Source organism: Heliangelus exortis, chromosome 13 (assembly GCF_036169615.1).
Source record: "Heliangelus exortis chromosome 13, bHelExo1.hap1, whole genome shotgun sequence".
Classification (NCBI taxonomy): Eukaryota; Metazoa; Chordata; class Aves; order Apodiformes; family Trochilidae; genus Heliangelus; species Heliangelus exortis.
Window position 1 is genome coordinate 9,689,206 of NC_092434.1, and position 27,814 is coordinate 9,717,019.

A 27,814-nucleotide genomic window follows, 5' to 3' on the forward strand; every position below is an offset into this window, starting at 1 on the left:
GGATGATGGTTTTCTACCACAGCTGCTTCTCAAGGAGCACAAGCCTACTGTCCACAGACACTGTAACTGCGGGGGTTCCTCCCCAGAAACCTCAGTCATCCCCCATGTCTTTCACACCTCGTTGCTTCTAGTCATTCTGGAACTGTCATGTTACCTAGTTCTCCTCTACAAGGGAGTGCAGAACCCATTTAATTTTAAAGGCTCTTATTTTTAGATGAACAGAGATGAAAAGTACTTTGTAAAAAGTGAGAAATCTGGCAGCAATTCACCTTACTGCTGCTCTCTGAGTATACCCCTAGCCCTGGACAGGTTAGAATCCTCAGGATAGTACAGTGTATACAACAATTTACATGGCCTTGTTTGATAAAGACGCAGTTTTTCGTCTGTATTTGAAGGACTTGGGATGAAACACAAAATATTCCATGTACCAAGAGTGAATTGTGGTATTTTCTCCTTTAGGAAATTCTCTGATGTGCAAGTGGCCACAAAGATCTCGGTCAAATTTATCCCCAACGTAAGTAACTTCACTAAAATCAGGAATTTGTACCCAGAATGAGTTTAGCCCACTCTAATTTTAATACTAAATATAGGGAAACTGCATAAAAATGAAGTAGAGATGGTGATAAAAAAATATATTCTCTAATTAGTTTTCCTTTCTGCAGTTTTGATGTGGGAAGAAACTACAACAGTGTATCATGATTATTTGCTCTTAAATAGTATTGCTAATCTAAGAACTTCAAAGGCTTTTCAGGTATTAGTTAATTATAAGCTCACAAGATCCTGTGAGGAATTCTGTTAGCACTAAAGGTGAAGAAACTGAAGAAAGGAAAAGTTATATGCACAAGGTCTTTAAAACAATTTGACAGATTCAGTAGTCAAACCAGAACAGATGAGTTTTCCTAGTGCAACCAATACTCAGAAGTATCCTCCAGCCACGGAAAATAAAATGACAGAATAGTAGCTGTTTTTTAACCTTATTCATATGTATATTTCATATGAATATCTTGTCCATTTTCTTTATTTCATATTGCCACAGGACAAAATCCTATGCTTCTTAGCTCAGCAATGAAGTTTTAATCACCCAGTGTACATATTTCCACAATATATATTTCTCTGTCTCCCAAAGACATAATGGCTACTTCTTTTATGGGAAACCAGGATTTAATCCAGTAAGTCTGTGAGAATCAATATTCTTGTGAAATGACACCATGTTGAAGTTATTTTATGTTATGTTGATGGTTAGCTAATTTTGTAATGGAGACATTTCTTCTAGAAGCAGACATAGTATAATTTAGTGGTAAAAACGTCAATCACAAAGGGTTGAACAGTTATGTCAGGGCAGGAAGAGGGCAGATTTATTGATGGAAATGTATCTATATACTCTTTGTGACACTTTGACCTGAAATATCCATTTTGGTTATAATTTTGTTTTGTGAAAATGACATCAACTGCAATCACTAATGTAAAAATGACACTGGAATGCTTTGTTCCACAGGCCTGATTTAAAAGTCCTGCTGATGTTTGTTAGAGTAAAAGCAAGTGAATTAAGATACTCATTTAACTGCTCCTTTTTTCTGTTTGTAGGATTTTGTAATAGATTAAAACCTCACAGAAAATGCAGTGTTCTTTTTTCTACTGTTTAGTATTGTTTAAATAATAAATATGTAGCATGTTTCATAATGACATTGAGGTAACCAAGAAAAGGAGGCATGATGGTCTGGATAACACTATATGCAGTTATATTGCTGTGTGGCTTTTTTTCCTTCTGCCAGTTAACTACCTACCTAAAGACATAAAAAATAACAGCAGGAATAGGTAGGAGAGGTTGAAATAAAATAAGTACTGAGGCTGAGAACGAGTAAGTGACAAAGGAGACAAAGAAATAGCACAGAGCAAACCACAGGGAACATAATGTCTCATTTGTGACTTCAATTTTTTTTATTTTTACAAAATTATGAAATTCTTATCAACTCAATGGCGTTTAGAACTATTATTCCAGATTTACAATGGTGCAACTAAAATCAGAATCTGGTCAACCCAGCTTAAAAAGAGGAAAAAAAATTGTTAGGAGCAATGTGAATTTTAGAGAGGACCTGTGCTATAATGAAACTTCAGGTTATTGTCTATTTTATGCTGCACTATCATTCCACAAAAGATTACCTTTTACAAAGTAATATAGCCACTCCCTAATTATTAAAGGCTTAATTAATCTCTGCACTAGTCCTGAGAAATATGTACTTTAAAGTAGTATGATTCTTGCACAATTCAAATTTTAATTTAGTCTAAATAATGATGGGGTGTTTTCCCAGGTAGCACACAATCCATTCCATCTTTTCCCATTTTTCACCCTTCCTTTTATACCCTTTGCATGGCTATCATAACAGTTCACTTTTCTCTCATAATCACCTTTTTTTCACCAAGATACTAAAAATTCATAAAGTGCTTTGTAAATTTTAATTCTTCACTCTTTTCAGGCAAACTAATGACAGAATCAGAGGCCATCCAAGGTCCTGCTCTGTGGTGAGTCCTGATAATTTTCTTACTTGAATATATAAACCATTTAGATTCTGGGTAGATAGCAACTTTCCAGCAAGATTAGAAGTGGGAATTAGTCCTGTATTTTAAGCCCACAGTCCCCAAAGATGTTTCCTTTGAGTGGTATCCCAGGCTTTCTATTTACTTGATTCACTGGAAGCAATCCTTTAACAACTGAAGGCTGCTCACTGGAAAAGGCAAAGCACTGCCCATAACATCACTACCAGCAATGGGTAAATCAAGGATCAATCAAATATGCAACAGTCTGTTTGCACACTGTGAAACACAGCCTGAGAGCTTGTTCAAAGGTGGCTGTCATGCATCTCCATGTGGACTGTGAGAAGGAATATCAGGAAAGCATCCAAGCTTCCCAAAAGTTAGACTCTGTTCATTAAGTGGTCACTGATTTACAAACTGGGAGAAGAATCAGAATAGCAAAAGACTGAAATTTACCTCACTTTTGCATTTTGCCCATCAGCTCGTGGATAGTTTGTATGTGCATCGGTGAAATGATGACTGGCAGGAAGATTAGGAGAAATTTCTCATTAGAATAAGAAAAATTTATTTAATGTTTTGCATGTTTGTTTTGGTGTTTTTTAAAGGAGAATTTTGGTGTTTTTTCCTAAACTGATACTTTTAAGTTCAGCCTATTTGCTAGTTAATATCCCTATCGTATTTATTCACACTGCTCATAAAAAAGAACATCACAAAAGTGCTTGAAAAATCAAACTCCAATGAGAAGGGATCCATCAAGTTTAAATGGAGGTTTATATTGCAGCATTATGAGACAGAGGCTTGCATATTTGCAGCTCCCATGGCAGAAAGTGAAACTCTGAACAATTAAAGCAGCACAGACATCCTGCCCTAAAGGACTGTAAGCATTAAAAAAAGCAGCCATGACCTCTCTTTACCAGGCCTGTTTTCTATTTAATTTACAGTCTTTATTAGCCAACAAAATCTTGGCTGGATCTTAGTCAAAATGATGAATACATAAGCATTTTGATCTACAATTTGGGACACTTCAAAGTATTCTTTACTTTATGATCATTTGTAATCAAGGTCAAAGCTCTGGCAGTAATTTAGATACCACCTAAACATATTTATAGTATATAAATTGCTTTGCAGTAGTATGCATACTGTTCTTGCTATTTTTGTTCACAGTAAGACTGGAGCTGCAAATGCTCAGGCTTTCAAAAAGTTATTCCTACAACTACGGGTGAGCAGTTCCATGCCTAAGTTTCCTATATTCATTTTCCACTATGGCACACAGCAACGGAGCATACATGTCTGGCAATCAAAATTAGGGGGTTTTTTCATTGGTTTATTGAACTAGGAGCTTGGAAAAATAGTAATAAAAATTACTAATGAGGAGAGAGAGGAGGGATGGAGGGCAGGAGCAGGGACAGAAGACAAAGAAAAAAACCAAGTAAAACCTTTGAAGATAAGTTTTTGTTCTTTTTGTCATCTGTTTTTCTCACTTTCTCATGTACTTTACTCATGCACCAAAAGGTTTCTGCTTTGTCAGATGCAAGCAGTTTCAGAAGTGCTCCCCTTTTCAAGTAGAGGGATTCTCCATGCCAACAATATTTTGCAAAACAAAAAGAAAGGTGTGAGCACAATAGTAGCACCACCATCTCAGGTGTTAGACCCAGTTCTTCCTAGACATTGTCTTTCTACATCTTTCTCTTGTGCTTGCCAGGACAAATCTTCTGTTTATTGTATTCCACCTGGCCTTTGGACCAGCACAACTCAAACATTTATCTGAACCCCAGCACTGAGTCTCAGTTACTTTGGCAGATGGATATCTTGCCCAATTGTCTGACACTTTTGCAGGGGTTCATTTTCAAATTTAGTATATCACCTCCCTCTTAGATCATGTACTCATTCATAGACTCCTTCTTTTCCCCTGTAGTTAAAAACATCCTCAGGATGTTTTAAGGCTCTCCCCGTCCTGTTTGTCCCTGTCACATCCACGAGGTACTGACAGATCAATGTGCGTCCACCATCCACAAAAGATTTCATCACCAATGTCTTTAAATTTTGAACCATATTCATTTTTGTTTTCTCCTGTGAGGGTCCACTCCTATAAAAATCTGCCAGGTTACTACACATGCCCTTTTTCACATCCTCCCTTAAAACTCTCCTCTGCTGTGACACCTTAAGAAAAAATGATAGTGGTTAAGCAGCTGATGTGCTGTGACTGCATAGTGATCATAATTATCTCCCAGTTACCTTGTCATTTCTGCCCCTCTCCCCATCTGTTTGCTGTCTCTTGTCTTTTGCTTAGATTAAAGACTCTTTGGGGTAGGGACCATGCCTGTATTTCCTGTGCATTTAGATACTGTCCTGCACAGAGAATCTTGGGTTCTGGGCACTACTGCAGTGCACATAAATAAGAATTACTGCTTCTAAAGGAAAATCCTCTGTATTTTTATATGCATAAATTATAGCCACATCCTGTAATCTATTTTTCAGGCTAAACAATTGACTTCTGTGGGAGTTGAGCCAGAGCAGGAGTTGGCCTATAGTCTTTATTCAAAACAGGCAACATAACATATTATTAATCACCTTAAATAGAGACTATCACATTCAGTGATGCAATCCTACCTGTGGATAAAATAAATACCTTTCCAGAAACCTTATGACTCCTCTCATTTACACTAGGCCAGGCTGCTTTTAAGAGAACTGCTGTTCTACCAGGGATAACAAGATTTCAGGGACTCCCTGGTCATATTTCCTTCGTGTTGATTTCTGAGAGGTCAGCTGAATAACCAGCAGGATCAGTTGTATGCCACCCTGTCTTTTCCCAGGAGGTCCAGAGGTAGCTGTTACTTCCCATTCAGAGCTTTTATCTCCCACTAGAACAATACAAAGCAGTCTTCTGGGGGCTGTAGTTTTGAGGTTTTTTCTGAATTTTGTTAATATCCTCAACTATAGCTTCATCCATATTGCAAACTTCGCCCTAAGCTGCTAGTTATAATTCACCAAAGTATTGGGGAAACGATCAGTTTGGCCAAGGATGTTGCTTGGGAACAATCTGAAGCTATTTGTACAAGCCTGCATCATAGCTGCTGGTGGGAGAGATGGTTCTGGAGGCCACTGTCTCCTGTACTGTTCTTGAGGAACGACAGCTGTGTGCTTCCTCCCATGTAGCTTGGAAGAACTGCAAAGGAAAGGAAAGCCAAAGCCAAAAATAAAAACATGTGCAAAAACAGTGAGTAAAATCTGCCGGATTCAAGGAGCTGTTGTACTACTGGAGATGAGCCAAAAATCTGTGGAAGTCCCCTATTAATGCAATGGCTTGGTTGTAATTTCTTCCCCCTACACTCCACCCCTTCCTTCCCCAGGTGACTCTTGTCTTGCATGTATATGACAGACTAGAAAAGCCATGTACAATTTTCCCAGAGTTATAATATTCATTTTACAGGCTTTCTGCCTGAAAGTTTATTTTTGCCTCTTCTCTTGCAAAGCGTGGGGCTTCTTAGGTTGTTGATATGTGCAAATGAGACAAGTCCTTAATATACTTAGTAAATCCATTCTGTGTATGCTTAATTTCTGATAAAATTGATTATGGTTTTAGCTAAGGTTTAATCTTAAATAAATGTTCATACATCAGGTTTTTAAGAGCTAATGTAGAGCTAACTAAAGGAGCTCCTTATAGAGAGAAAAATGCAGGAAGGATAAGAAACTCATTGCTTCAGACCACAAAACAGCTATTGACTTTCTAGCACTAGGAAGAAGCCTTCTGGATCACTTTCTGTTTGCTGTCATCTGGAACAAGATGCTGAATTAGAAGCACAGTTGATCCTGGTCTGATTCAACGCCCCCAAATGTTTCCTAAGGCACAACAAAAGTGCTCTTAGCCATGCAGCAAAATTGCTGCTATGGAGTAAAGTGTAAGTATGGACACAGGAAGTAAAGTCCACCTTCTTTCCTAGCCTTTTACAAAAGGACATAGCATATTTCTCTAGAAAAGGGGCTTTGGGATAGTTGTGTTTTGGTTTTTTTTTCCTAAGGATATAGGATATGTATAAATTCATATCAAATTCAGTGTCTACTGTAGTCTTCATAATGTGCTTCTATGTTCATGTATTTTGGGTCTTCTTCAGACAATTACTTCTGTGTTATTGGCGAAAAAGTTATCTAAATATTTTGAGTGGAATACTATGGTATATCTGAAAATTGATGATGCTTTCCTATCTGAGGAAACCATGCAGTACTGAGCAGGTAATCCAAAACTTTAAAAACTTTTAAAATCTAGTATTTTAATCTCTAATTATAAAAAAGTGATTTGAGAGAGATACACAAAATCTTACCCAGAACTGTGACTGAAAAATAATATTATCCTAATTAGAAACCATATAGCAGTTTGTATGGCTCAAATAATCACTGGATTTGCAGGCTAAAGATTTAGTAAATGATTCATGGAATCCCTAAAGAATTATCAGTGTTTTTAATGTTGTGCCTCTTCTACAACAATGATGACTTTTGGGGACTCTTGCTCACTTATGGGACATGTGGGTCATTTGAAAGCTTGAATATTCATTATGAGATGAGCTGGAACTGGATATGCAATATGTATGGTTGAAAACTAAATTTTATGTAAATTCTACAGTGATGTTTTCTGGCTCAGCTAGAATCCATTCTACTGTTTATCTTTATACTAATAATGGTCTCTTAGGCTTTTTTTTAAGCCTCTCTGTATATTTTTTTTTCTTTTAAAATGAAAGATGAAGATCCAAAGAAAACAATTTTTAAAAACAGAAATAGAAACACTAGGTAAAAAGAATTAATGCAATCTCTGCATGTATTATGTGGAAATCTTTTGCAAAATTGCAGCTTGGAATTTTATTCCTAGGACATTAACCATTTCAGTTTTTAACAGTGTTGCTCTCTGTTTCCCCATATTTCAAAAAACGTTTGTATCTACTTTTCAAATTCTGGTTATTTTTGTAATATTTATTAAAGTATTCCTTCTCCAGAGCTGTAAATCCAGTTCTCTGGAAGCAACAAAATCTGTGGCATAGCTCTGAAATGAGAATTAACCTTGATTACTACAGTAATTTACTAATCAAAACTGGAGACCTGCTAATCAAGCCTGAATTACCAGCTGCTTGGTTTTTATAGTGACATAACCAAAATTGAACATTTGGTAAACAGGAGTCCTATTTATGAGGGGAAAAAATTGGCATATGGCCATATACATCTTAACATATTTATCACTATATTGTTGTGATTTCCTTATCTGCTGATGTAGGCATCCCCCTTCTAACTTAACCCATCCATCCACCTTACCCCAGAATGATGAATTTTAGGTTACCCTGGAACTGGAGTCAGAGTAGACGGTCTCCCATTTCAAGAGAGGTTTTCTCATCAACCTGTTGGTTTTGGACTGAAGGAGGGGAGTCTACTACAGAGTTTGTTAGGAAGCACCTTGGAATAAAGGAAGCAGAAAACTGAAAACAGAAATGAGAAGCATGGACAACTGCCAGTAAGGAGACAGCTGGGAAAAGCTGCAGGAGGAAATGGCAAAGAACATCCATGTGGTGCTGGTGAGCCCAGGGCTGGAGGGGGTGCAGACAGCTCTGGAGATGCAGGAGAGCATGGAGAACATTTCCTGGGGGAAATGTGAGAGTGAATCACTGAGGACCTGAAGGAGGAAGGCACTGACTGCTCCTGTGAGTAACTGCATCACCTGCATTAATGTACAATGTGCCAGTTATTATAGCCTGACAGGTCTAGGATTTTTAAAGTATTTGTCTGGTTTCCACAAGTGAAACTAATTTAATGTCTTTATTAATTCTTTTCAGTCTGATTTCTGTTAATTTTTTCACCTCCCATATGGCATCCTGTATCCACTGACACAGAAAATAATTTCCCAGTATTTTCTTTAATGAATGACCTATTGTGAACAACAAAAAACTCCCTATATTGTACAATTCTTCCATAGAAAAACTGATAATTAATATAAATAGGGAAAGGACTCCAAAATGGGGATATTTTTTGTTGTCTGAACTGTGGATGATATTTCATTGAGGCATCTTGTGCAATTTAAAGAAAAACTGTTCAAATGATTGTCATGGGTAATTGTGCTGTTAAAAAAGGTGAAGAACAGAAACACAAAAAGACTGTTTCAAGAATAATGTTTACAGCATAAAATTCTGTAGGCTCTTTCCCAGTCTCTCGATGTTATTTTAGTCCTAATCCCATATTCTCTCAACTCTTAGCATAGAAAATATAGATAGTGCTGCCTCCATTTTTTCACCATCTTGTCTCACAAAGCTGAAATACTGTTTTTCTCTTTAAGTCTTGAATGCACTTGTGCCTAACAGGAATGAAGAAGTATAGGGATTAATTAAAATGTGTCAAATGGTTTCTAGCATATTTAGACCTTGAAGAATGTGTGTGCCCAGTGACTGTGTGTCTGAGCATGACCCTGCAAAGCTGTAAGGGACAGCAGCTCAACACAAGCCAGCCTCACGTGCAGCCTTACAGCTCTCTTGCAGCAAGTGCAGTCCAATCACATCATGCAGCAATTAGAGCAGCACACTTTGCTGCTTGGATCAGCTCACATCACTTCAGAGTGGTTTTAAGTATCAGGAAAAGGCAGCAACTCCAAGCTGGAACAGAGAGTGCTATTCCTAATGTTGTGTCCTCTTGGCAGGAGGGGCATCCGTGAGGATAAAGTTCCAGATTTTAGGGATGGATGCTGTAAGGATCAGTAGGTAATGACTTAGAATATTTGGAAGGTCAAAGAAATAAAAGTGAAATAAGTGGCTTGGACAGAGTTAAGCAACAGGAGATATTTCCCCCTGGCAACTGGGATGGGATTCTGCTCCTCTCCGTTTCATGTCTCTGCTTCTTCCTGAAGCCATGTTGGGGCATCCAGAAACTTTCCATCAGAAGAGATCAGTATTCCCTTACATATTTAGGATGATCATTACACCCCATCAGAATTTCAGAAACCCAATAAATCCACCTGAAAATTTGGATCATTTCAGACTACACTGGGAGGTAACAGGAGCTCCGCACAATGAGAAAGAGCAGATGAAGTCACTGAAGAGGAAAGACTTGCATGAAGGAATGATTGCTATGGAGGAAGGCCAGAAAAAAGGTAGAAAACCATGAAAGTAGGGACAGAAAAAACTGGGAACAGGAAGCCAAAATAATGAAGTGACACCATAATGGTTTAGTGGCTCTAAAGCAAGGAAAAATTATGAAAGCATTTTCATTTATTCATTTTCAGAAACCAAAAAACAAAACAAAACAAAAGGTAGGGCATAAAGAGAGGCAAAAAACCTCCAAGCCCAAAGAAAGTAGAACATGTGAAGAAAAAGGGCAGCAAAGGAAGAGGAAACAAAAAGAGAGAAAAAAAGAATGTTGAAAGAAAAAGAGTGGATGATGGGGGAGGAGGCAGCACAGAAAAATCTGACGTACAAGGCTTTTAGGTAAGTGAATTTTATTTGTATATGTCATTTCCTACTTTTTATTGCATTTCTCTGGCAACCATCCCACAGTTCCATAACCTATGGGTGGGTGGGATGAGGTGGCTAAGAGGGCAGAATGGTAGTTTTTGGCAGAATATTGACACGACTTGAGTCGGGTCATTACTTGTGGTTGTCATTAGACAAATATGGAAACTGGGTTAATGGGGCAGGTGCTCAGGAATCCTACAGGCTGGAGGAGTCTCAGTTTTCAAGACCTGACTCACACAGAAAGGGAGAGCCCCAAATGATTCAGTGCAGTGAAAGCAACAGCGAGCAGTGGTCCCAGCATTGCAGGGGCTACAGGGACCTGTTTCAGATTTACAAAAGGGTTCTCAACAGTCAGGCATCCTTCAGTCCCTTAGCAGACTTAGGAAGGTGGACAGTGCATAGTCCTCTCTATTGTTAACTTCCTTTTTTGCAGTCATTGGGTGGAAATATTTTTTTTAGTGCAGAATGAGATCCTGAAGCACAGCTATATGGCTAAACATGGTTTTCCCAGAAAACATTCTGAACTCTGAATCTCCGTCTTTTCTAGGTATCTTTTGTTTCTTTTTGCTCTTTGTCTGGCTTTTTACAGAGTTTTTTCTAATTATCTGAATTTAAAAGGGAAAACATTCTAAAACACACAGTGTTACAAAAAATGCAAGGTAGGTTTTTGCAGACTTTAGAAGATGCAATAGCTGCCATCACGAGTCAGGCAAAATGTCCATGTAGGCCAGTGTCTTCTCTTTGAGAGTGAGAACAAGGAAATGCCCGGGGAAAAGTGTATGAACTCATATATATCACTCATATAGAGCTATTCTTCTTCCCATGTGTGCTTCTGCCCTCTAAGGAATCACAATCACAGACATTTTGATTTGAAGCCTGGATCTTGCTCATCATGTTTAGTAGCTAGTGATGGATTTCACTTGCATGATTTCATGTAATCCCTTTTATGGTCCATTTACACTTTTGACCTCCACACCATCCTGTGGCTATGAGTCCCATAATTTCATTATGCACTGTAAGGATAAACCACTACTTTTGTTTGCTTTAGGACTGATGCCTGATCATTTAATTGTGGCTCCTAGCCCTCTGTTTGTGGGAACTGGGGAACTGGCTCTATGTGTTAGAAATAAGGATGATTTCTAAATAATCCTTAGAAATAAGGATTTTTGAAATTAAAAAAACTCTCTTGCAATTTTAAACCCTTATGATCAGGCAATGTTGTGCTCCTCCTCTAGAAAAATCTTTTCCTGGAAAAAAGGAAAAATTTCAAACTTCACCGGCAGCCTAATGAAATTAGAATTAATTAAAGGAAAAGTAGTCTTATGGTGTTCATACTGCACAGATAAGTACCCTTTTTTTATTTCTCCTATATTGTTCCTTTCTCATGTCACATCACAGTGCTGTTGGCAGTTCCCTGGGATGTGAAACAGTCTATTCCTAATGCCAGGATCTGTGGCACAACTGTAAGTATAGGCATGGGGGAGTATGTTCCACGAGTCCTCTGCAACAGGAGGAAGGCAAAAGGTCTGGCAAGTCAATGAAGAAAAAATAGGACTCAAATCTGAACAAGACACTTGAGCATGGACAGATATATACAAAGGGTTGGCTATTGTGTGAACACAGTTTCTCAGAAATTAGTAATTGTCATGTTCACATGCCACTTCCCCAGTATTTGATGTAAATATTACTGTTTCTTTTGCACTTGCATCTAAGCTATCTTGCAATTGGTGTTGAGTGAAACCATGTGTATGGATGCATGCTTTGGGGCAGCTGACATGCTGCTGTTTCACACCCTGCTTTGACCAGTGGTAATCCACTTGTATGCCCACACTTCTAGTTTCTTAGACTCTTTGTCTCTGTGGAGGTAAAGGAGTCAAGAGTTGTACCAGCTTGTATGGCACACCAATGGGATAGGTGGCCCCATGGGAGCTGGTGGGGCTGGTCCTGTGTGCAGTGCAAAATGATCTGGTAATTTCCTCAGTCTCCCATATTTCAAGCTGTGCAGGACAGAGGGGGTTAAGAAGTGACGTGAGGCAGAAGCAATGTTTCCATCTTCCTGCAGACACTGGTTATTCACATGTCCTCTTTGCACCATCTTCTAGTTCTGTGTTATTTTGCATAATTCCGATCAGATTTCTCTACAAAGAAACAAAGAATGGATTCCGGGATAAAATAAAACCTGTTCTGTTAAAAAATGCACTGTTTGTGGCAGTACTTAGAGCAGTGATGAGAGGTTAAAAAAAGAGGTTGACTCTGACCAAAGAATCAAAGTTAGTGTAAGAGAATGTAATGCAACACAAGGTGTGGTAGCACAAAGACTGCAGGGGGGGGGCTTGTTTACATTCAGTTATGGCAATCAATATTCAGCACTTTAAAAGAAACAACAGTGTTTCTTCAGTCTTCACTGAACTGCAGGAAGAAACAGAATAACTTTAACAAATATCACAAAATATATCACAAATGAGTTGTATTGGAAATATATTAGGTGTCTTTAAAAAGAAAAAAGAAGGGAGATTGGAAAAGGAAGCAGCACAAGCAGGAGGAGAGACAGCACACAAAGATTTACTTCTGAGTGCTACAAAATATTGGACTAAAAATAACATTAAAGATGAAATTTGCAATGAATCTCAAGCTGCTAAATTCCCAAAGGCTGGGTCTGCCAAAGGCTCTGTTGGTTTCCTCTGTTCTTTTCTGTCTTTATTTAAATATTTTATACAGTTGTCTATGTTCATGTGTAGTGCGAACTGTCATTTATATTTCAGTCCACTCTAAAATGGATCTTAGACTACCTCAAGCTGTGCACTGCAGTGAGTAGTTTTAAACTGAGAGGTAAGCTGAAGTGGTAGAGACAAATGAAGACTGATATTTAATGTAGTTTTTGTGTACTTATATTTTGCTGTCATGTATTTTGCCTTAAAACTGATTTGTAATTTTATGTGTTTTGTGACATTATGATAAGATATGATGTGAGCGTGGTTTCCATTTAGCAAAAATGCACTGATGTATTTTGAGGCAGAGTGGTTGACTGTGGGAATTCTGAATTCTGACCTTAGGGTTTAATGTTTAGCAATAACAACATGCAAGTTTAGATCTGCAGTCTTAAATGCTTCTCTTTGTACTCTGGACTTGCCAAGGTAAACTTTTCAAAACAAGACAGCCTTACGTGTATTTCAGATGCACTTCTGTGGTGGGCCCACAGGGTGCTAAATACCCTCATGTCTCCTTTGTCTTAGGAACACAGGGCACACCTTCCCCAGAAAAATTGGGACTTAATCATGAAGCTGGGTTCATCACCTTGGGATAGACCCTCCCACCCATCTGATGCTGAGGGAGGAAGCAGAGAGACCTTTTATATCCCCCATAAAAACAAATTGCAGCAGTCGTGGTGGCTGGAGCACAGAGAAAGCTTCCTAATTGCTCCTCACAGGGTGGGAGGCACCCGAGCTGGGGCTGGAGGGGTCACCACAGGCAGAGCTGTGGCACTGACAGCAGTGGGCAGGGTGATGGAACTGACAGCAGAACCATGTACAGTGCTCCAAACCTGAAAGGAGCAATGTTCCCTTCAGGGGTGGTGCTGCTATGGCCTGTTGCTGATACCCAGGGCTGTCTATGAGATCAGGTACAAAAGTTAAGATATCTTAAGGTGGGATTCTGTGTTGGTTTTACACCAGCGTGAGAACAATAACATTAGTGGTATTAGACTCCATTTCATCAGTTCTAGTAAGAGAGAATTCTTAAGAAACTATGTTGCTTTCTTGCTTCTGAACAAATGTCATGAAGAATAAAAAAAGTAAAATAATAAGTAGAAAAGAAGTTAGAAAGCCTAAGAAGTTTTTACTCATTGGAAGCTTTGACTATTAAAGACTTGATAAATCGCCACTGAAACACAAGCAGTTCTGCAATTTGATAGATCAGATTTCATTTTTTCTCTAATTCAGAGTGAAGATGAGCAGGCTTACTTTTTGCCCATCTTCTTCACAGATCAAAACCGTTCCTTTCCTTTTATTTGAGTGATCAACTTACTAGAAGAGCTCAGTGTATATGTTGTGACTGTAGTAAAATTCTTATTCACAAGCCTCTAAGTAGTAATGCAACGTTGGAATTATGTAAACCTTAATACATCTCAGCAATGCTATCCAAAGTATATTGTATGTCTCCTCCACATAATACAGATGCAAAGGCAATTAACTATGTTTCATAAAGTATTACTTCTTAAAATATTTTGGCCACACTATTAAAAAGTTAACTCTTCTAAGTAGTGTTTTTACACTAAGCTAGAAAAGTACTTTTCCATAGAACAGACTCAAGTGACTGCAATGTAAACCCTGGAAAGATACATTAATCTCATGACTTTTTAGGAATATATTAATGGCATGTCAATGGACTTATAAAAGGATTGTGGGGTTTTTTATAGTCTTGTGTATTAAACACATATTATTATTATATACATATGTCTAAATCAACTCTGTGATAATTTGTGTTTTCTAAAAACCTTCTAAATCAAGCAACACTAGAAGACAAAACAAGCATGCAACGTTAAACAGATTTAAAGGCAGAAAATACGGTAAAATCCTTCAGAAAATATTTCTAAAATGTGTGATTTCCAGCCCACTAACTTTGAGGCAGTTGTGTAAAAGCTCTGGTTTTAACAAGGTCTTCTACACCTGGACCATTGGGAAAATACTGTCTGCCAGCAGAGCTGGGGGAGATAGGTCATTTTTAAGATTAGGTCTGTAAGGAAATCTTTATGAGAGTGTCCACAGCTTGGCACTGTACACACCATCACAGCACCCTTCATTCAAAGAGGAGGAAAATCCTGGATGTGGCTCCATGAAGGTTCAGTCCTACAAAATGCTGTGTAACCTAATCCAGCAAAACACTTAAGCACTTAAGTTTTAAACTTAAGGGACAATATATGTAAGTCAGATATATACTTTTCTACAAGATGCAGGATCAAATATATATGCTCCTGAAGGAGGTATAAAATGCATGAAAATAAATTTTATGGGAAAATGTATAAGTGGCTTCATAGGTAATGACAGAAGCCTCCATTTTCAGTTCAAGGAATGCTTACATTTTCAGCATGTTGTCTCTCAGTAGTCCTTCAGTAGTTTACCAGTTTGTATCTGGCCCTGAAATTTCCATCAATATAATGTCTTTGGAACTTAAAAGATTTACAGTCTCTCAGACTGGTTTGGCATTGATGACAAAAATCCCAATTTTGCTCTCAAAAGGCATGATTGAGCCAGTTAACATTTATTTTAGCCTTGCAGAAGGACATATTGCTCATTTTATATATAAATTATGCCAAAATAAGATTAAGAAACATCATTAAATTGCACAGTAAGTCAGAGGCACGTAGTCATAGACTGAGGATTCCTTCCTTCTTGACTCTCACTTCCTTGCTTTATACAGTGCTTTTGATAATGTGTCTGTATTCCCATAGCAATATTATTCTAGCACATGGTAATGCAATAGTTTTGAAATATGCTTTTCATGTGATGTGTGAAAACATAAAGTCTATAGATGTGCAGTACACATGGATAGAAGAATCCATATTACAATATGTAGCTACAAGTATAATAAATGGAAATTGATGAAAAAGGAATCTCTCTGCTGGGATTTTCAAGAATTAGACAAATGTACATTGTTCAAATAAGGCAGAATATTCTGCTTCTTGTCACAGAAAGAGCAACGAACATGTATCAGAAGAGAAAATCAGCTGTTGCTTGGTAAGTACCCTGTGATTTTTCTTGACTGCTGCCTACTTGCGTCCTACCCTGTTTGACTGCTGCCATTTGCACCAAGTCCAGAACTTCCTGAGTAGATCAGGGGTGCTGACTGCTTTTTGGTTGTTCTGTCTTTTGGAAGGACACTCTCAGGAAAACTAAAACTACAGCAACACAATACCATCTCTTCAGAAATATTTTTGTTAATTAATTTAATTTGCGAGTGGGAGCTCAGTCAATACGGTTGTGATGTTAATTCTTGCTCTGGTCTTCTTGTCTTTGAGGTAAAAGAGAAACCCAGAAAGGTGAAACTGAATGCTATTTTTCTTTTATTTTTTCTTAGGCAGTCTTTGCACAGTAAGTGAAACAACTCTTTGTAATTTATATATACATATATATGCTAGGTGGTTTTAATACTTATTATTTTAGCAATAGTAGCAGTAGTAATAGCAGTAAGTAGTAGTACTATTGGAAGTCCCTCTGTAAGGCTCTGTGCAAAGAGATCATTAAAAGACAGCATTCTGGAGATGATGCTCTATCTAACTGGAATCAGCAGGACATAGGAACTACATCCTGTATGATGAATAACAAAAGAAAGGGTAGTTTACATTCTTTGATACATTTCTGCTCGATTAACCCCCAGTGGGATTTTACCCCTCCAGTCACATTTTTTTGTTCCTCTAATCTTCTTTTGTATTTGCTCACTGACCCCAAGCATGTATTTGACTTGTGACACTATTTCTGTTAATAAAATACAGGCCATCTGACCAGCATTCACACCAATGAACTACAAGGTGATGATTACCTCATTGTACATGCTAGGAGTTAGCGACACACAGCAGTGTAAGGCTGGTGGTTGGGTGGGCTTGAGCATAACCAGCAAAGACAGCACGAGTGATTCTGAACTGTGATTGCAAAACCAAACTAAAATAGTAACCTCCTTCCAAATATATAATACTACCCATAGAATAACTCTGTATCTCCTTATGTATTGTTCAGCTCTTCTGTATTATCAGTTGATAAAGTTTCAGGGATTACGGCTTTGCAAAACACAATTATAGCTATAATGTGGAAATTTTCAGTATCTGTGTCGGTGGTACTTCATAAAATCAAAATTACCCTATTTACATTTTGGGTTATCAATTATAATTATATGCCTCATGAAAAAAATGCATCAGCACTCAGTGGTAATAATTTCAGTATAGTGTTTGGAGGCTAAATTAACAACGAAAAGCATAGGTGAGCTCTTTCTAGGCAAAGTATTATTTTTTTTAAAAGCACTACTAGAAATGTAGCTTTTTTTTTTTTTTTTTTTTTTAATAATATGCATATTAATGAACTTATTAGTGCTTTCACCCAATCCTTAAGCCATGAATCTTATGAAAAGCCCTGTTAATTGTATGTTACGTGAAAAAATCATGCCAAAGCCATTTATCAGACATGTAATCCGTGGCTCTGTTTTGTGACAGGAAGCCATTATTTCTACTGAAAAAACAAATCCGTTAAATTTGAACTATTAGATTACAGCAGGGTTAAGGCTGCTTCTGTGCTGTAGAGTCACATCAGGGTCACAGCCCAGTTCTAGAGATGTACTGCAAGAGCTTCATATCTGATTAAGACAAAAAACTGATAAAAATGTAATGCAGACTAACAATATGGAATTATCTGATGCAGTTTGGGGGGATAGGGGCAGGGGGTATAACATCATTCAGTTTATTTGCATATGTTTGTTCTTTCTACTGAAATCAATCTCTTTGAAGGAAGCAAGAAAACTTTAGAAAGAGAAAATATTATTAATGCTGGTAAGAGAACACAGAATAAAATCTTTAGTAAACATTTCTTTCCCAGTGTTGATTATCATTCTGCCTAATGTTTATTTTCATAATTTTCTTTGATCCAAACACAAATAACAATAAAGTTAGCTCCATTTCTTTGAACTAACAAAACTATACTGTGGCCAAATTTGGAGCAAATTTTTAAGTGGCTTTTTTGTTTTTCTCCCAATCCACATAACAGTTTTATAAAGTAGATATTTGCATAACTCACACCTTCTCCTGTATAGGAATTTTTCTATGGCTGACAGTAATTTACCTGCTGTGGACCCCTTCCTGACCTTATCAAAAAGGCTGAGGGCAGTAATCATCTGGGCACATACTCAATAGGAGCCAAGGAAGAACCACTGGTTCAGTACTTTGGATCAGGGCTCACCCCACTGTGTTACAAAAGCTGGTCCAGTTTATAAGAATTCCCCGTGGCTCAGCTGGGCTGCCTGGTGGGTTGTAAATTCAGGATGTCAGTCAGTCTTCCCTCCCTGCATCTCCTGCCCAAACCTACCTTGCAGGCTGCAGGGATGGCAGAGCACCAGGTCCTACAGACCTGTCAGGGGCTCTGCCCAAGGGGACCTGAAAAGGCATTGCCACTGCTTCTCACTTCTGGACCAGAACCAAGCAGACAAAACACAGGTTGTAACTACATAATCTTCTTCCATCAGAAATGTGACAGACAGTTATGTACTACAGACTTGGAAGCAGCTACATTCCTAATATAAATATTATAGGATTGTAAAATACCTACTGCAGTATATAACATAGAGCTTGAATTTCAGTCTTCAGTTCTGGGGATGTGTTAGTCTGTACCTACTTAAAAACTGACAAATCACAGATATTCTTAAGAGACCAAAACCACAGGATCATATCCAATACAGCTGAAAAAATCACTGGGACATGTTGCCCAGGGAAGCTGTGATGCCTCCTTGCTGGAAGTGTTCAAGGCCAGGCTGGACAGGGCTTGGAGCAACCTGGTCTAGTGGGAGGTGTCCCTACCCATGCAGGGGGGTGGAAATAGAGAATATTTAAGGTCCCTTCCAACCAAAACCACTCTATGATTCTGTGAAAGCTACTGACGTGTCTCAGAAAGCTGTCCTCTTGTGTGCATGGCAGCACCTGCTGGTCAAGAGCTGATACCTGGGATGGAACCCATACCCATCAGCCTCAGATTCCAGCTAGCATGTATTCTGGCTGCTCTGGTCAGCCCTCCCACATCCAAATATTGTTTGAAACTGGTCAGAGACCTGAATATCAAATTCTTGATGGACAAGTGTGAATCTGTGCACTTCCAAAGGTGAAGAGATTTACATTCTTACATTATTTTAAGTAAAAGTACACAGAAGTGCTCACATGCTAGAAAAGTTTTCCTTTTCTTGTTACTGAAAGAAACAGGACTTGGGCATGTAGAAACAGAGTCTCTTGTATTTCCTAGTCCCTGAGACTGTGTGGCTTGCTGGATAAATCAGAGCTAAACACAAAATTGTGCTCAGTGTGCTTCCCTCCTTCCTTTTTAAGTAAATGTTTCTGTTTGGCATTTCTGCAAAGACAAGCAGAAGGCCTTGTAGACAGCTGTAGTAACATCTGCCTGAGTCTGTAGAAGCCTGAAACAGCAGCAATGAGAGTATAGTGCTTGAAAACTAAAGATGATAGCCTATGTCATGCTGAAAATTCAGCATGCGTTACAGCTTGAAATAAATCAGAAACTGCATTAAAATAAACAGTATATGGCTTATTATAGTGATGGCTTCAGTTTGGGTTTTTTGGTTTTAGTTTTTGGGTTTTTTTTAAATAATCCATTAAATAATATTCATTTTGATATTCAGTTATATCAGTTATATTCAGTTCTTTATATTCAATTTAAATAAAATTATTGAGATAACATGCTTTGCCACTGATCCAGGCCTTAGTAGGTGTAAGGCTTTTGTGGTGCCTGCCATAGGATGCAGCTGGTATCGTAGCTACCTTGATGTAGAGTATGCCTGTCTTTAAAATTCTTTTTCAAAATGGCTCAGAAAGCATGAATTGTGCCTCAAAAATCTGATGTAATGTAATCCCACAGTAATTCTTCTTCCTTTATCTCTGGTAATTTTCCTATGCTGGTTCTGAGGTGTTCCCCTCTGCTCAGCAGGGGTGATTTTGTTCTTTTTCTTTGTTGCTATTAATTTTCTTGTAACTGCTATCTCCTATATTCACATAGCATCCACTATCGAGCTACTAAAACAGTGTTCGACTGCATTAAATCCCCCATTTAAAAACAGTAGTAAAAGATTTTTACTGAATAAACACATAAAGCTTCTCTCAGATCATGCAATGGGGAAACTGAATGTAAAGCTAAAGTTCCCAGAACTTGGGGGAGGACAAAGAAGCAGTTTACTAAAGAGCCTTTTCCCAACACTCAGTGCTCTGATAGTCCTTGGAGGAAATAATAAATCTTTCTCTTTGTCACTCTTCCCTAGGTTTCTTTTGTTGTTCAGGATTTTTTTAAAAAGGTAAGAAAAAAAGAGTCTATGTACTTCTTACAAGGCAGCTTCCTTGATGTTTCTAGTAGTCCAATCAAGGGACAATATTGTGTGCATAGGAAGGGAAGATTCATCCTGTAAAGGAATTAAAAACAAAAGTGGAAATCCTTTGTAAGAAGAAGAGTGGTTGAGATTATAGCTGCGTGCTTTCTCTAATGACTTTGCAAACATTTAGCCAGAGATAACCTAGAAATCCAGTTGCACTTTATTTAATATTCAGATAAGGACCATTCACCTGCTGTTAAGCTACAACATCTACAATCATTCTTTGAATACTGATAATTATGTGAAGCAGACTCCCCCAGAGGCTGGTAGTCTAGTCTGGATTCACCTGGAATACAAAGATGAATAATATTGCATATTACATGCACCCAAGTAGTTGCAATTTATAGAAATGTCCATTTATGTTCCTGAAAAAAAAAAGATGTGTATTTCCCTAGGGGTGTAGTACATGGTGATAAAAACCTGTGTGGGGGACTGTTTGGATTGTAACTCCTAGTGTGCCTGTTGTTGATTAATTAATAAACAAATAAACTGTTATATTTAACCAGATAGCTCGCTCCAGGACCATAAACCAGAAAATGTTAAGGAAGTATTTTGTGTGCCTCCCCATAAGGAAGGGTTACTCAGAGACAGGAGAAATGAGTGCCAGAAGTGGCATCCAGACATATGTGGATACATTTTTAAAAGATGGATAACATTATGAATCTGCTCTCTTTGCCTCCTCCTCTTTCTCCCATCAGGTGCCCTGTCCTTGCTCTCCCCTCTCATTTGCTGATGGCTGATAACACCTTAGCTCCACCAGGGAAGCAACCGGGAAGTTTGCTCCTTCCTCCCAAGACTGAGGTATAATTAGAACAACGCACCTGCTCAGTCCTCCGGTGACTCCGTTAGTCTACATCCATGTCAAAATCCATGCTGTGAGGGTAATTTGATCATCTCGCTTACTTTTTTCATACACTTTAGATGAATAAACCACCAGAACAAGCCTCTGTTGAGTTGGTTCAGTTTAATCTCACAAATTTGTGTCAACTCTTTGTTGCCAGAAGAATTTTATCATTTGATCTCATGGTTACACTTTAGTCAACTTTAGTACATATTTTATTTCACTCTCCAGAATATAAAATTCTATTTTGTGTCAAAATCATCTTTTTATTATTATCTACTTATATTTCAGTGATACTTACGGGCTTCAGCTGAGATCAGGGTCTTGTTGTACGAGACAATACAGAAACACACAATAAAAGATTTCTAGTCCCAGGAGCCTTGTAAGCTAAATAGAGGCAGGGAGAAAGGAAATATTGCCCCCATTTTGCAGATGGAAAACTGAAGCTCTGACAGTCTTTCCATGCAACACAGTACAGTAATACTGAAAAGAGAGTTCTGAAACAGAAACAAAGTCCAGAATCTACGCAAAATAAAAGTGGATTAAAACCCTATTCCACTGGCAAGCATCACTGTAAATTCAAATTAGTTATAGATGTAGACTGGTACCATTTGCACACATCCCAAGGCTCCCTTGGCCTTATCCATGCCGTCCATGCTTATCCCTGCTTCAAAGACAGAAGACACCATTTTTTGATGCTGTCTTCTTAGGCTCATAAAAGTTACTCTACCGCTGCTTCCTCTGGCACTTAATAAAACTTTACCTCTAGTCCTGTGATGCCACAGTGGTGTCAAATCTCTCTGACTGCAGCAGCTTCCAGGCTCAGCAGAGATACATCAAGGGTCTGTTAGGTTCTCCTTCCCAACATCTAAAGGGTAATGTAATCTTTTTGTCCTTGAACACAGCCTGGAATCTCCTGCTTTAGAATACTTTTCCTCATTTAATCTTTTTCTCTCGGCAGACCCTGTAAAATCCTGGGGAAGCAGAAGCCAACAGAGAGTATTCTCTGAGGACCAAGCAGCAGAGGAGCACCTCAATATTCCCAGCAGCCATAGCAGAAACAAGTGGAAAAGGTAAGTTCATTGTCTTTCTTTCAAAGTGACCAAAGATAGGAGGGGAGACTGCCAGGAATGAGGTTGGGGGTAGCAGTTCCCACAGAAGTGCTTGTGTCCCCCTCAGATCTGCTGGGCTGCTGCAGACATTTGCAAACCAGGCTGATGAATTTGCTTTACAGAAATCCATGAGCTAAATTCTTACCCTTCTAACTGTGCACCACTACAACATTGCCTTTTGAGTAAAAAACAGTTCAGACTAATTGTCAAGGATCAGATAACAGGAAAATATTTCTATTTGACAGTGTACTATTTTTCAATTGTTCCTCTGTTACATATCTAAGTAAACATTTGTTCCACTTATCATTTCTGAGCAAAAGACATGAATCATTTGACTAGTAAAACCACAACGACAGCTGTTGCTTATTAGAAACAGTCATCTTGTTCAAGGGCCTGCTTTGGAGGAGTTCTTCAGGAAACTGTTTCTGCTTTTAGTGCTTTACAGTGCAATGAAAGCAAAGTTGCAGAAATTAGGGCATTTTATTTTACTTCTGTGACTGGCAAAACACACAGGCACACACAGAGCAATCCTTACAGCTGAGTTAGAAGCCCCCAGGAAACAGGAAAATATTCATTTGAGAGTATTACTAATGCTATGAAATTTCTTTTTTTTTATTTTGTGACATTTATGCAGTTCTCTACATTACAGGTCAAGCAAAAGTGGAGTAAATTTGTAAATAGGTTGTAGTATTAGGGATTTTGGTGTTGGGTACATTTATACCAATGATTATGCATGCAGCACAAACATTTTTCCCTATTCTTTGTTTCTCCAGGTCTCAGAAACAAGTTAATTCCAGATTCATAATCTTCCTAGAAGCAAGCCAGCAGTGGCTGCTACTACATCACTTTCAGATAAAGCTTCTACATTCACTGGTAAAAGAAAAAACAAACAAACAAAACACAACTGCTCTAAAAATCTGATCAGGATAGGAAAACTGGGGAGGCCTACTGTACTTTTGCAACAAAATACTTTTTTAATTAGTGGAAAAAAAGTAGGGAACTGAAAATTAGACTACAAAGAATTCAAGAACAAATAAGTGAAACTGTGTCAGGTTAGACATAAAGATTTTTCCCTTTCTAGGGTGCTTTCAAAGGCACTAGAGAGCATAAGGGCCAAAATCTGTGACCTGCATTAAAAAAAATATTGTATCAAACAGAGTCCTAAAAGTTAGGCATTTTATCAAAGAAAATGGCTGTATCATGCCCTTATTGCAGCTTTGAAAAGGGGAAGCCAATGACTAAATGAGCACAGAAACTGCACTGATCCCAGCAGGGCAGAGGGGAGGAACGTTGGCAGGGCAGTGTAGAGATGCTACCAAGCAGTAGAGATGCTACCAAGCAGTCTGCTCCTAAGTTAAATAGAAGCACTTGTGGCTTTGTGGCTGTTGCTTAAATACAATCCAAAACATTTTGTTTGAAAATACTGAGGAAGAAATACTAAAAATAGAAAGGATTATTATATTATGGTAAAAGAAGAGGAAAGCAAAACACAAACACAGTGAAGAGAAGTGTCTCACTGAAGAGGCAAAGCTGAAGTTTATTAGAGGCTAAAAATCTGCAAAACTGTCACTAGTTCAATAATAGTATTCAGTGAGATTTCTAAAGATCATATCCTGTCCTTCATTCACCCTCACAGCACTCACTGATAGGAGTCAGCACTTTGCTGCAGCTGGATATTTATAAGTCATTTGTTCTGTGTAACATGCCTGTTCTTACTAATCTTAGTCGAGTAAGTAGTCCATCCTCATGTGTCATCCCAGGGAAGTCAAATGTGCTATTAGCATAAGTGATGATTACTTATCTGTGTGAGGTCTTGTGAGGTTGGGTCTTTCAGCATCAGTATACTTGACATGGCAGTCTTTCTATTATAATTTAATAAAATGGGGCCCAATTCAGTTCAGAGGTGCCTTGAGGAATAAGCTGGGCTTAAATGGTGCTTATGCCTTTGACTGGACCTCTGCAAACCCTGAATTTCATTGAATGAATACAAATTACTCAGAAGGGGGGTTATTAGCTACATACTCGCTTCTTTACTGTTGCTTGGAACGCGGTGCCTTTGCAAAGGCTTGAGCAAGGTACTGAAAATCTGCATGCACTCAGAAGAAAGTTCTGGTAAGAGCTTTCCTTTGTGAAAACAGAGATGTCAATAAGAAGTAGTTCAGAGAATCTGCACATGTAGATAGGTACCTGCCATTCTGGAAGGATACTACACAGTAAAAAAGGGCACTGTAAGGCAATGGAGAAAACTGCATCTCACAGCTGTGCTGAAGGAGAAATCCCTCTTGCAGTCAGATAGATAGAAAAGGCCTAATCCAGAACCCTGGGCAGTCAGTGGAAATCTTTCCATTCTGATGAGCTCTGAGTTAGGCCCTTACTGAGCAAACATGCTGAGGCACCCCTGATGTATCTTAGTCCTGGGTAACTGTGTACGTAATGCACGTAGTGTAACATCTGTAAAAGGAACCAGCTATCTATAATCAGCTACTTGGTGCAAGAATCAATCAGTTCATTTTCTATGCTGTGCACCTCTCCCAAGGAAGAACTTCTAATTGCCGCCTGGATAAATCAGTGAAAGACATCACTCCTGCTAACCACATGATTTTAAAGGGTTACTGGTATTTCTAACAGTTGATATGCTCCCTCCTAAATTTTTCATGTATTTTTTTCTTTACCAGATTTCTGAGCTGCTACTAGCCTTGGACCGGCTCTTTGATTCTCTCTGAACCCTCATTCTGAGATACTACAGCTCTCTTAATGTTTATGTCCTTTGTGAATACTCCTGCAATTCCTTGTGACCTTTGTGACCATCTCCTTAATTCCTAGTTCTCCTGATTCCTAAAGGGTAAGGGATATAAGAAAAATTTGGGTCACATTTTCCTAACCCACTAGCTGCTCACTCTGCTCTGTTACATGTAATCTGCTTACAGAGTGCACAACGAGTGGATTTCTATGTGACCCCTAAAGTTTGTTAGGTTTTTTTTGCTTTTTTTTTTAAAAAAGATACATGAAGAAGTCTAACTGGGTAGTACAAATAAAATATTGCACAGCTGTTAGACCCAGAGGGCCCGGCACACAAAGTCACAAGCAGTGGACATGTTATAACATTTGATCCATATTTTTGCTTGCTGTATCCACTAGAACAATATGCTGTTTGTATACCCACTGGACTTCCACCTTTCCAACCTGATGCTTGTGAAGAATTATTTATTAATTAGCACATAAATTATTTGCCAAATTATGTTTATTAAAGGAACAGACGCAGGTCAGTCCTATAAAATCACAGGTACAAAGTGCATTTTACACAACGTGTCACTTAGACCTTTGGTGAAAGACTAAAGTCTGCATATAAAATGGCAAACAGGTCCTCACAGGTTTTCAGTAAATTAACAACAAAGAATCTTCATTGTCAATATTAAAGAAACAGTGCTATAAAATCTTTTTATTTATAGTTCTCTGGACAGCATAAGTTTTTCTCCTGTTAGATTTAAAACAATGTTCAGACATTTTCAGAGTCTAGATGCCTTAACTCTTTAATGCCCTCATATAGCCCAAGAATGTCCCACTTCAGCCAGCTGGAATCCATATGAAGTCAGTAGGACTTTCTGATAGAAAAATTAAAAACCTTTGGAAGAAATTAGTGGAATAGGTTTTTAAAATATTTCAAGATATAAACAGCATCATGCTTTAAAAAAGCATTTTTTATTTGCTAGCCACCCAATGACTTGGTTTTTTTTTTATTTTCTCATTAGCCTGGCAGTTGAGCCAGTAGGACCCTTTTATTCCTCCCACTGAAGAAGCACAGAGAAATTCACCAGATCCCAGTGGAAGGGAATTGTTTTCATTAGCATATTATAGAAAATAAAGATTACAATTCCAAATTATTTTGCCTGCAGTCTGCACGCTGACCATGTAAATGGTAATTTGTGAAAAAGTTGACTGTATCCTAAAGAATTAGCTTCCTGCAAGGTTTTACTTGAATTGGTTTCAAAAGAATCTGCTGTTTGGCATCTTTCCTGTACTGAATTTCTGGAGAGTAACTGCATTATGTGCATGTATAACATGCAAAAGGAAACATTCACTGCACTCTTTCTGCTACCAAATGTAACCATAGCACATTGGCTGCGTGCAGAAGAGTTGCCTGAAAGCAGAGCTCTATGCTCTATGCTAGTGTAAAGTTCCAGATGTGTGCATTGCAAGGTAACCATTAATGGAAGGCAAAATACTGTTCTCTTGAACTTGCTGTTGAGTGACAAAGGTTGCTGCATCCAGTGATAGTTTGAATATTCTGCCAACAGTAGATGATAATCTGTCCCTGCCTAAATAAATAAATAAATAAATGCTTCCATCTCCCAAAGCAAATGCCCTGTAAGTCTATAGAAAACAAATTAGGAATGCGTTATTCTCAATGAAAAAAGTCTCCACAAGAGCTATAATTTTATTTTTTTTAGTGCAGAGAATAACATAAATCAAAAGAAGCAATAGTCTACCTTGTGTTTTGACTACTTTGACCCTCTTCAACCCCTGCCAATTTTTATCTCATTTTTGTTTAACTTTGTACATCAGAGTTTAATTTTAAACCTGGTCCTGAAGACAGTGATGTATAGGGTACATCAAGTATAGCTTAAATTACCCTCTCCCCAGTGATTTGAAGTTGAGGGGAGGGTCTTTCTCTGCAGCAGGGTGGGAAAGAGAAATGGTCAGATGTTGCCCTTTGAACCTGACCACCCTCAGCTACAGAAACATTTATGCCAGAACATGGTTTATTGATTTTATTATATTTTAGGATCTCCTAAAACTGTTGGTGAAGTTTGCTGTATATTAATTTTTGACACATGTATATAAAACCAGAAATATGGGGTTGAGCAGAAACTATAAATACAGACAACGCTGCCCAATAAACTTACATCTTTTTCCTTACAGGTTTCTATTTCAGCTGATCAGCCCGAGCAGCCTGTCTTTGAAAATAAATGTTACCTCTCTGATAAGCTAACCAATTTGAAGATTAAAGCTGCATTTGAGGATTAAACTTTTTCTGATTTGATTATTGTTGTCTTGTAGCAGTAGAAGATAAATATTAGTAAAAGGTAAAGTCAAATTCTGCTCACTTTACTCATGTGAGCATTTTATACCACGAGACTGACCAAATTATGCAGGATTTGGCCCTTAAAGTCAGCACTGACTGCTCTGTTTTCTCAGCCCACTAAGGATAAGTCTCCCGTGAAATGTTCCGTGCACCCAGCAAATTCACGAACCCACTGCTGCCACAGAAAACTCGTGCTGATGGGTAGCTCTGAAAACTTGCCATCCAATTATATACCACAGAGCTCTGTATGTGTTTTTTTATTGAGGACACTAAAAACCACAAGAAGTGCTCTACAGCAGACCACAAAATGGGTTTGGCACCTGTGTCTCCTCGGAGCCGAAGTTTTGGAGTTGCGTTATCACGTGGCCTGCTGACCCCGGGAGAGCAAGGCTGACCTTGTCTTACACACAGAAGTCTATTGCTATGACTCCCCTGAGAGCACAAACCAGCTGCAAACTGCTGCAATGATTAACCCTTATGTGTTGTAGATGTAACATCAAGTCATGGTAATAAAGCTTTCACTGCATAACAGATCTCCTGCTTTGTAAATTGTTGCTCTTATCAGCTGAACTCTAGGATGTTATCCCTTTGCTGTGAAGCATGACTGCTGCGTTGTTCACTGGAGAGGCTACCAGATCTATAGAGTCTG

General features: G+C 38.3%; 1 long non-coding RNA gene across 3 annotated transcripts; it reads left to right on the forward strand.

Moving 5' to 3' along the window:
• Window positions 1–2,474: 2,474 nt before the first annotated feature.
• On the forward strand, window positions 2,475–27,694 carry LOC139801827 (uncharacterized). 3 transcript variants are annotated; one of them, XR_011728343.1, is made up of 5 exons: window positions 2,475–2,520; window positions 20,828–21,010; window positions 21,932–22,043; window positions 24,758–24,924; window positions 27,003–27,694. It is a non-coding gene; the product is annotated as an uncharacterized lncRNA (long non-coding RNA). The 3 variants fall into 3 exon arrangements; XR_011728344.1 differs by lacking the exon at window positions 2,475–2,520 and having other exon boundaries at window positions 19,845–21,010; window positions 27,003–27,166; window positions 27,279–27,694; XR_011728342.1 differs by lacking the exon at window positions 2,475–2,520 and having other exon boundaries at window positions 19,849–21,010.
• The last annotated feature ends 120 nt before the right edge of the window (window positions 27,695–27,814 follow it).